The sequence below is a fragment of the Pieris brassicae genome, chromosome 11 (genome assembly GCF_905147105.1).
Source record: "Pieris brassicae chromosome 11, ilPieBrab1.1, whole genome shotgun sequence".
Taxonomy (NCBI): domain Eukaryota; kingdom Metazoa; phylum Arthropoda; class Insecta; order Lepidoptera; family Pieridae; genus Pieris; species Pieris brassicae.
Window position 1 is genome coordinate 14,245,033 of NC_059675.1, and position 11,609 is coordinate 14,256,641.

Here is an 11,609-nt window from a genome sequence, read left to right on the forward strand (position 1 = left end):
AGGCCTTAAAAAAGGTTGTAGCGCCACTGATTTAATTATTTATGATAGGTAATGGAATCTCTATCACTGTGCTAGGTTGTAGGTTATTTTACATGAGGAGAGGAACAACCAAAATTGTACAAGGTTTGTAATCTATGGAATTTTTAATGCAACGTTCATCTGAGTATCAGAAAAATTAGCTTATAGTCCCTATATGTCTTATTTTACAACATATTTCATATTTGAACTAAAACTAATTAAAAACGTAGATTCGCTCTTCCTGTTCTTGACACTTATAAATAAATAAATACTTTGAAGATGTTTATAAATAAATAAATACTTTGGATAAGAAGTTGCTGCTTATTTTGTAATTATTCAATGAAGTTAAAAAATATATTTACCACATTAAACAATTTCACAGTTATCTATACTAAATTACTAAATTCAAACATATGTCAATCCGATAATGTGTCCAATAATCATTGTAAGTTTCATAATTTTATTAATTGATTTAAATGAAGCGTCTACCCCTAGTAGTACGTGACCTCTTGATGCGCATGCGCCGGACGTCGGAACTGAAGCCCTTCGAGCGCAGGAAGTAATGCGCCGGCGCATACTCGTAGTATCACTTACCGGTAATTGAACTTGTATTATGATACGTTTACTAGTAAGTGAATATCATCTTGACATCTAGCTCTGCGGAAAAGAATTATATTAAATTTCTAGATAATGGTGACTTACGAATATTAGTAAAAATTTAAATTAAGAACTATACGTAGTAATGTTTAAGGAAGCTCTATTCTAGTTGTAATAGTAACCAATAATAATGAAAATTCTTAAAAGTCAGATTACAAGTTACGCCTTTTAATCGATTAATTCAAAATGTCTTAAATATAAAAATAAAAGTATAATTTTTATAGTTTCTACTTTTGTACCACAAAATCTTGGACACACATGACACAAAAAAAACAAATTGACGTACATACTAAAATATGAAAAGCAGTGCCAACCTTACAACAAAAAAAAATCCTACAAAAAGACCAAGAATAACATAACTAACGGCTGTGGCTTTAAAGTAAATAGCCTTGGACACCATGGCCTCCATTGCCAACAGAGTGCAGGTCGTTTTTCTCGCCACGCCGCGCTCAACGACATCATACCCCGCTCTCTTGCCTTCGTCGATATTCCAACCATTTTGGCAATTGGCTGGATGGGATGTCGTTAATCCCTTGGAGGATGGGACGGGCTTTGGTATGGGATGCTTCTTGTGTATTGTTGATACGTTAGCCCCGTCTCACCTCCCTCGGACGGCGGTTAATAATGAACGGCTCAAATATAACAGTGCAATTTCCTCCAACTTCGATTTTGTTTCCTTTGGACTCTTAGACTGTGGGGTTCAAGTGTACAGGCGCTAATTAAAGATTTAAGTTGGCGTCTGGTAGATAGTACCTAATCGTGACCCAAGAGCTGGTGCTTTCCTCCTTCAAGAAAAGAGCGTACCAATTCTTGAAAGGCCGGCAACGAACTCGCGAGCCCTATGGCATTGAGTGTTCATGGGCGACGGTCTCACGTGCCCGTTTGCCCACTTTAATAGAGTTAAAAAAAACTAATAAGTACCGCAATACAGCAAAGAAATGCTGCCAGCTTTAAAAGTACACTGCCATAGGTTGGTCCCTTTTAAATTGCTTTTTATATTCTATTAATCAATTTTTAATTATAAATAATGACATATTTTGACTATTACTATACCTTATTGAGGTGAATTTGTTAAAGTTTATATTTTTGTGTAGTATTTAAAGTTCAACATTTTACGCAAAGGCTTGGCATATTTCCATCCCTAAAATTCTCATGGCGGTGTGGGAACGAACAGGTAACAATAGGGAAGTGTAGCATGGGTTAAGTGTATCTAAAACACACATGTTCTATTCACACGATGTTAATTATCACAATTTTAAGTGAAATTTATGGATTTATAATTATTGATGAAAAATGTAAGTCTTATTTATTTGCTTATAATGTAGTTTTTTAAGTAGTTTGTTGTATTCAAATGAAAATATATATTTTATCAACGATTTGTGTATGTTATTTCAAAGTTTTTCCTAAATAAGATTCAAGAATTATCTGATCCCTAGACTGAATCCTCTTCCAACAAAATAATATTATTTTATATTTTATACTGTGTTGTATACTAGGAAGGGCAGCCACATATCATCACAAATCAGTTGAGTACTTTAAAAAATCTCTGATATATGTAGATTCACTAAAATAACCACGGGACAAAGTATCTAGTAACGTTAAACACAGGAAAATAGTGTTAACGCGATCCTAGTTCAACAAAAGGTGTGGGAATTCGATACCGATCGGAAGGATGTATGTTGTTGACACCGGCCGAGCCTTTTGTTATTACCCCTCTAAAACAAATGATTGTTAACTTCGGAGGGAAAAAGTTGACTATTGTAAAATTCACTGATTTAGTTACATTGTTTTTAATTTAAATTTAGAGCAGTGTTGGCCTAGTGGCTTCATCGTGCGTCTCTCATCCCTGAGGTCGTAGGTTCGATCCCCGGCTGCGCACCAATGGATGTTCTTTCTCTGTGCGCATTTAGCATTCGCTCGAACGGTGAAGGAAAACATCGTGAGGAAAACCGACTTGCCTTAGACCCAAAAAGTCGACGGCGTGCGTCAGGCACAGAAGGCTGATCACCTACTTGTCTGTTCAATTTACAAATGATCATGAAACAGATACAGAAATCTGAGGCCAAGACCTAAAAAGCTTGTAGTGCCATTCATTTATTTTTTAATTTAATTCATTCTGGATACTTTGGGTTTTCTAATGATATTATTTATTCCCTCCATGATATGTTTATTTATTTTAAATATAGGTTGCTTGTTTTGTGATAGCACACAATGATTGACTACATATATAAAAATGAATTGCTACAACTCCTAAAAAATTGAAATATTTTTGGATGTTCAGGGAATGTTTCATGAAAACATAAATAATAAGTAATAAAAAGGAGTAAAAATGACAAATGAATTTTCCATTGAAAAAATAAAAAAATGTCAATTGCTTGTCATATATTTAAGATACATTCAGAAATTTGTATTTCATAGGTGTAGTATGAGGTCCAATCTCCTTGGTCTGTTTGAGATTTTTGTATGAAATTTTTGACACAAATATATGTAGATGATACACAGTTTACCGGGTTATCTAGTAAGCAATAAAAGCTTCCTTCTTTTGTTAGTCCAGTGTTGGAAATCTACTTTAGTTGCATCGAACAATATAATACTTTAACTGCTTTTTATATTATTTTTTGCTTTTCGAACGATCGATTTTACCGTTAAATCGATGTAATGAAAATCAGTGGCGAGGGTGCCTATCAACCAATCACAAAGTTGAGTTAGGCAGATGCGCGTGCGCTATTGTTCTGCGCAGGATTGTTGTGCAGAGGGTGGCGTGAGAGGGAACATGTGTATTCCAACGGGTCATGTCAGAAAGCACTTTCACCAATACTATGTCAAAATAGCCACACTAGACATTTATTTTTATTTTCATAGTAACTATTGCTATATATTTTATAAAAACCAAGGTAGGTATTATTATTATATTGTATAACCGTTCACCTTTTTTATATTTGTTAATTAAGGTTATCGTAGCAGTGTGTAGACAGGCGTAGCTTAGAATCGTAGCAATAATTAAAGACAGAAGACGGAAAATAAGTTTTGTTTTGTATATTGTCTTAACTTATTAAATTTGTAGTAATTGAGTAATTTAGGAGCAGTGTTGGCCTAGCGGCTTTAGCTTGCAACTCTCATCCCTGACGTCGTAGGTTCGATGCCCGGCTGTGCACCAATGTACTTTCTTCCTATGTGCGCAGTTTACATTCGCTGAACGGTGAAGGAAAACATCGTGAGAAAACCGGCTTTCCTTAGACCCAAAAAGTCATCGGCGTGCATCAGGCACAGAAGGCTGATCACCTACTTGCCTATTATATTAACAAATTATCATGAAACAGATAGAGAAATCTGAGGCCCAGTCCTAAAAAGGTTGTAGCGCCATTGATTTGTTTATTTTAGTTTTTAATTGAGTAATAAATTGTGATTTTTTACTCACAACTGTTCATCAGGTACCTTAAATTAACATTATTTTTAATCTATAATTATATCGAAGTATTTTTATCAGACGTACAATTGGTGCCAGTTTTTAACTAATCAATAAGAAAATCAGTCAGAAATGCGCATCAAGTATTGCATTTTTTTTACAATTTATAAAACATAAGATACTTCGGTGTTTCGTGTATTCTCAAACTCAAAATAACTTTTTTTCATATAGTTCTAAGTCTACTTATGAACGTCCACAGAAAGGCTGTTCAATTGATTCTAAATTTACATTTACTACAAGTTCGTAAGTCATAGGGCAAGAAAGTCTCCGCCACTCTTTTTAATCGCCAAGTTTTGCGTCACACAAATTGTTTGAACTGGAGCAAATCAGTCCCAATTTTTAAATTCAAATAATCGTCAAATTTATGAAAAGCTTTATTTACGTTTAACGATAGTTTTGAATTTATTCAGTGATAATTCTATAATTTGGCTTGGGTGTTTGTTAAACGAATACAATTTCCATATAATGGTTTATCTTTTGGAGTCTGGTTGGTCTTTGATTAGTTCTGTTTCGAGTATTGGTGAAAGTCACCATTTGTTTTAAAATCGTATATATTTTTTGTACATACAACAAGGCTTCATGAATACATTGACCAGATAATGTCATAATATTTAATTCCTTAAACATATCGTATGATTACGATTTGTCAATGTTAAATCATGTAAGAGCGTTATTTGTGACAAAGTGTATTTATGTATTATAAAAGTAAGCTGTTTTATAAATAATGAGACTGAGTAAAAATAAATAAAAATTCCCTATGACAAGAGCGTTTTCCCTCCTTTAAAAAAGGGGATGGTTCATTAACGGACGAGCGTTTAAAATGTTTATTACCGGTGTTGCCAGGATACAGAACATCCCGCAGGTGTGCTTGGATTTAATCAACTGATTGTAACTGACGGACCCTCACGATAACTATAGATGGAATCTTGTCAATACAACTTGCTATTTAGATAAGGAATTAATGTTGCAAGGCTTCAAACATGTTTGTGCCTTCGAGATGATATAAAAAATTTTAGTATTGAAATTTGTTATAACGTCGAATTTCTGTTATACATATAATTAAATGTCGATAGAACTTAGTAATATTTTGATTTCCTAGGGATCTGAACCTTCCTACTTTGAAATAAATATAATAATAATAATACATGAGAAAGTCATACAAATCTAAAGCGATTTTTCCGTTACAAAATTCCATCCCTCTAGAATTAATAGAATAATACGTAAAGTTCACAGTTGAAAGGCTGGTGCACAATGCACAGTACCTGAACACATCGGCCATGACAGCGCAGAAATTGAACGCGTGCGCATAGCGCTTGCCACGCGCAAGCCACGCTCCCTATGCACCTTGCTACTAACAGCAAAACAAGTATCAAAAGAATAATTTCTCTTGGTCGGGAAAATATAAGCCTAGTTTCATCTTAATATGAGCAATAAGTACAAACACATTCACTCCGTCGGAGATCGCGTATGTTTAATTTTAGTGACATCAGCTTAATGCAATCCTAATTATGTAGTATATTATTATAAAGTTTGAAGAGCTATAAACATGATTAAAAAAGATCCTGAATCTAAATCTAAATCCTTACATGCGTATAGGGAATGGATGTTACAACCGGCAAACATATGCTGACGGTACCATAACACAACCTAACACAATGCAGGATTAATTTATTGTGTTTTCGGCGTATGCTCCAAAGTGTAGGGTTCAAGGAACACCTACATGTGCCGACACAGGCTCTGTTATTACGAGATTTAATTGAGGTAATTGCACATTTCGATCCGTCCTTAAATAAATATTGACTATGACAACTTTTAGGTCATACAATAAACGTCCATCCACATAGCCACTAAAATACATGTCCATGGGCTGCGATTAATCAACTTTTTGGGCGTCCCGTAGGCTCGTTTATTAAATTAATTCATTTAAAAAAAGTAACGTTGAATAATGATTGAATTCGTAAAGATTTGATTAAAATATTATCTTTGTTCAACTGTTTTTAATCCAAATGATCGTACTATTTATATATGATAGTTAAATAAAACATTAAATAGATATTTCCGGTTTATATATTCTATCTGTTTATACTAGTAAATAAGGTTATAGCTTTATATGAAGCTGACTAGAACTTCAACGGACCAGTTCGTAAAAAATAAAAATTTATGAACAATATTTATTTTATTTTAATATCAATGTATTTTCTAAGGGTTTAAAAGCCACGAGAATAAATAGAAATTAAGAGGAAATCTCATTGAAACCTATAAAATACTTACTTACCACAATAATGTTTCAGGAATTGGTGCTCATTATTTTAAGTGTAAAATACACAATTTGGGGGGCATTTCTTTAAAATTGTAGACTACTCAATATAATTCAAATCCCCTGAAGAACTTTCAGCTTCCAAACCGAATAGTGACAGGAATAGGCTTCCGGAAAGTGTAAGTATTGAACTCTTTTAAAGCTTATTGGGCTGCTAGTGTTTATCTACATAATAATAATAATATCCTGCCTAGCTCGTACATTGTTGTGATAACGAACTTGGTCGGCAGATAACATAGTTATTTTTGCAATCGTAACCAATTCCTATTTGACCCAATAAAAAAAACCGTTAAATTCGAACCGCCGTGCAAATAAATTATTATAACTTTGTATACAATTTAAAAGCTCTTGAATAGCAAGTTGAAAGATGTGGGACATTCGACAGAGAGCTGAATGGCACGGGTGCATTATCTATGTTATGTGTATCTCACCCGTATGAACCGGTTGATAGCATGCAGCAGCTGCGCAGGCGCGCGCCGTGATATACGCAGGTGTACGCAGACAAGGGTGCGTTTGTGCCAATGAACTTTTGGGGTTCTATACAAAAATCACGATAAGTCCAGTTAAATTTGTACCTATATCCTACCTACGCCCGAGGGTCAAAAGCGCAACACAATAAAAAGGCTTCGGGCTGTCGATTGAAATTTTTATATTAATAATAAGAATAATATGTTGTTTATTTCCATAGAAAATGGTACATTCAGATTGATTAATTTAAAAAAGACCGCACGATCAGCCATATAAAAATATGCACGCAAATGTCATATTCATTATCATAATGTCATAATAATAAGAACTGATAATTACGATACTGATAATACGCGCTATAAGGGCTCCTTGCCTTAAAAATTTAATCACATTCCTTTGAAAGCAATATACGGCGGTGATCTATAGCTTTTAATGTAATATTTTTTTTAATACGTGCAAGATACAGCCGTTTTGTTCTTCTATTAAGTTTCTTAAAATGTTTTGGAATGCTTTTTACAGTCATAACCGCCTCTGGGATATATAAACTTTAAAAAAAAGTTTTCTAATCTGAAAATTATTATAACAATTAAAATACGTAACAATTATATGAATCTGGATATATATATAGCTTTCATAATACATTAACACTTTAATTGTAATGTGTTTTTCAGTTGAGTTAATACAAAACAAAGTGTGCTTATGGCAGTATAGGTATTTTGTCGAGTACTAATAAGTACCTGCTTATTAAATGCAGTCTGAGTATGCGGGCCTTTCCATAGAACTGGGTGCGAACAATACATGGCCCTTTTGAATCAAAGACTTTGATGGCATTTTGCATATGATGCTCTTTGAGATCGGCAAAACGTAACGGTTAAGGACCACCATTTCAAATGTATCAAGTATCCAGAAAATGGTTTAGTACAACGTATGTACATATATTATATTTTGGTATGACACTATGCCTTACGGTGGATTGAACTCACTGCGCTATGAGTCAGAGAACTAGATTAAGAGAGACCGGAAACCAATTAGCAGATATTTAAATATTAAGCTAAGCGTTTGTAACTTTGTATTATTAAATTAGTTCTTAATAATTCAAGTAAAGGATGGCGGATGTAGAATATTTAACAAGGAAATACCTTATATAAGTAACTACTTTTCTTGTGTGTTTTTAAGCATTATTGCGCTCTATTTCCTTGAGTTGGAAATAATAGTATATGTAGTAAATATCCTATTTCTAAATGATGACATACATTGGTTTAATAGATTTACTTTACGACAGACCTCTATTTGCAAGCTAAACCTTCTTAAACCAATCGATAACGAATAAAGCTGTATATATTACTTTAAGTGGCACCCATCACTAGATATATATAATTAACATACAATTGAATCAAGGTTTTGATTGTGTGAAAATGCCTACTTACTTTTCTACTACTTAAAGTACTTAACGCTTAATGCTTGTACGAGCCAAGGCTGTAAATTTTGCTCACTCAGGCTTTCTTAGTTCTATAAGCGTGGCGATTTCTTAAGTCATCAGAGTTACGCTTCGAGTGTATAGCCAGACGCCAGGCACTCTCTTCAACTGTTAGATAGCATAGCAATTAATATTTAATTATTTTGCTTATATTCTATTATTGTATAGTATAGTTAATATACAGTAAAAAGGAAATCCTCTATTATTTAACCCCGATGACCTAGGAACCGTACAACGCTTAATATTTTACCTTAAATTCAATGACTCATATGGTGATGGTTTTCTAATAAATATCATTTGTGAGTACTTAAATATTGAAAATAAAATGTAAATAGCGGTTCACGGCATTTATTCGGCTAACCTAGCTCCCTTTGATATGGGTTTACGAATATTTGGTATATCCAACTCGACATGTCACTAATGACTGTACTTCAAGAATATCATATTACAGTGCATCAAAGCTTTTACGCATGCATTCCATACATTATTATACCTCTGTCGAACCCACATATATATTGTAAGTTAACATACGAACCATACATAATGAATATGTTTATACGTATGTTTTAAAACCTTGGAATTGAGTAATACCGTAAAAATGACCATACGACTGACATATTTCTACGTTTGATTTAATGATTATTGTAGTATGTTTCAATAGGTACACGGCTGGGGCCCAAACCCCATTAATTTATCGGGTTTTTCTCCAGGATATCTAAAGCTACGATTAACGTATTGAGAATCCATATTCTTATATGATTAAAAAAGAAATCACCGCAAATGACCTCATTAAAACGTGCGTCAGATATTATGTCAGCCCTCGTATCCTTGAGTCGAAGTTCACGAGGGTGTAACAGGTGTGTTGTGACCTTCTTGGGGTGCCGTCTTACACTTGCGGGGTATGAATGAAGTGCGCTACGTGTTCCTTATTACGACACCTTACATCCTTTTAACAGGTTTTTAATGCAACATTGTTAATGTCAGACACAGAAAGGGATAATTTTATAATAAATTATAAGCTTATACATGAATCTTAGACGACAAATTCTTTCTTCAATTGTTTGATGTTTTTTTTTAAATACAATATCTTATACACGTTTTGCGTTAATTATATATTACGCTATATTTAGATATGTCTTAAACTTTTCAAATAGTAGTTAATACGAGTCTGAACATCTGAGTCAAAATATACATTATATTTGTTAGTGAATGTATCCATAGTATTGTCTTGTGTTAACATAGCTTTTACACATTAAGAAAACAATTTTTAAACGGATTGAAGGTGTGTATTATTATTATAAACTTATAATTATTTACATTTATTATATACAGTGCCAGCTAATAATTATTATTTATTTATTGCAAGAATATGTTAATATAGTGGTACAATTGAAATTTCGAATATTCTACCACACATAATGGCGTGCAAATTTGTCTTAATAGGAATTTTACATTATTTATTTACTATTTCTTTGACTAATTGTCATATCAATTAAAAATAAAGTATTTAAAGTTAATTCGATATTTTGTTCATGATATTGATATATTTGTTATTTTTGTATTAGGTCCCTTGAGTAAGTAAATATTTAGATTTACCTTTTTGTTGGTAAAACATAAAAGGAAAATAGTTTAGTAAAAAAATATCTGTTTTTATTTCTCAACATGACTCATCTATTTTTATATAAAAATAACTCTATCCTCTTGTTAAATAATAATTAAATTAATCTTTTTATCTAATACTGCTGTCGTTAATTAACCTTTTATGTTTACCATCCAAATTTAATGAAGTTAACAAATTCCATGTAATGTTAGGCGATAAGCATTCATAATTTTAAATAATTATCATGTGTGACACATGGCTATGTCGGGTATTTGGTATTACAAAAATGTGTTTATTACTCAAATTTGCGTATTTTCAGCTCAGCTCAGCTTTTATATATCGTATATCAATATACATCGCAGTAAAGTAGTTAAATCAGAGAGTTAATTGAATCTCTAGACAGTTAATTAAAAATCTATATTCAATCAAATCGCAATTTGATTTAAATAAAGCAGAGTCGAAAACATTTAACTATCTGTCTGACCAAAAGCCAGCGTGTTGATTAACAATGTAAAACAAGACTCCGCCATGATTATTGTATTCGTGAAGGTCGTGAAGAACTGAGAGCTTGGAAATTCCGTGTTTTGCTTTATTGTAAATGGTTAGGTTAGGTTAGTCTTGTTGCCTAGAAACGTTAAGGAAACTCTTTAAACGTTTCGTTCACTCACTTATCTGACGGAACTTTAGCGACTTGATTAAATATAGATTTTTAATTAACTGTCTATAGAGATTCACAACTCAATAATGTCAAAATTGCGCTAATCAGTACACGGAATCTCATCAGGACATACATTATTGTCCCTCATCCATTGTAAATGTTCAGTTCTTGTGTTTGTTCGTTTTATGATCAGAAGTCGGAAGGTAAGTTAAGATATAAAGTGTAGTCGTGTAATATTACTTTTCTTCGCATTCGGGATACAAGTAACGCGCTGCTGTGTTTACGTATCGTAAATCAAATTTATAAAAACCATTTTCTGCGCAAAAAACTCAACTTCCGACCCCCGAACTTGCCCCATTGAACATCTGACGAGGTGAATGAATTTACATTGGGGTGCTTACCGAATGATATAAAATGTTTTAATGTTACGGCCAACAATTACATTCCGGCACACATCTGTCAGGGTTCAGACAATCACGATACGTCACGCGATTTATCAAGCGCGAATCAAACAGTTTGATACTTTAAACATTAGGCAGGCACTTTAAAGATAACAGCTGCAGCTAGCTATCTATTGTCTTTCAGAGAATGCTCTTTTCTTTAAAATCCCTATGTTGCTTCTCTTAGCTAATATTCAATTAGTAGTTTAAACATGTCTTGAATAATTTCTTTTAAAAAACTGTATGCGTCTCTGGACGCCCGACAGAAGTCATAACATATACTAAGTTGAACTATGTAATTTTGTAATGTTTCGAGGATCATCTTCTGTTTCATTCGTCAATCGTCATATTTTTAGAATCATTTTTAAAAACGGTGATAATTTGAGGTCACATGCTCACTGTCAACAGTAAATACCTAATGCACACTAAACACTGAGTACAGAAAGCGTCTGTCCAAAATACGGCGAGCTCTAAGGTTTACAGGGAGAGATGAGGAGCCTGCCTACCG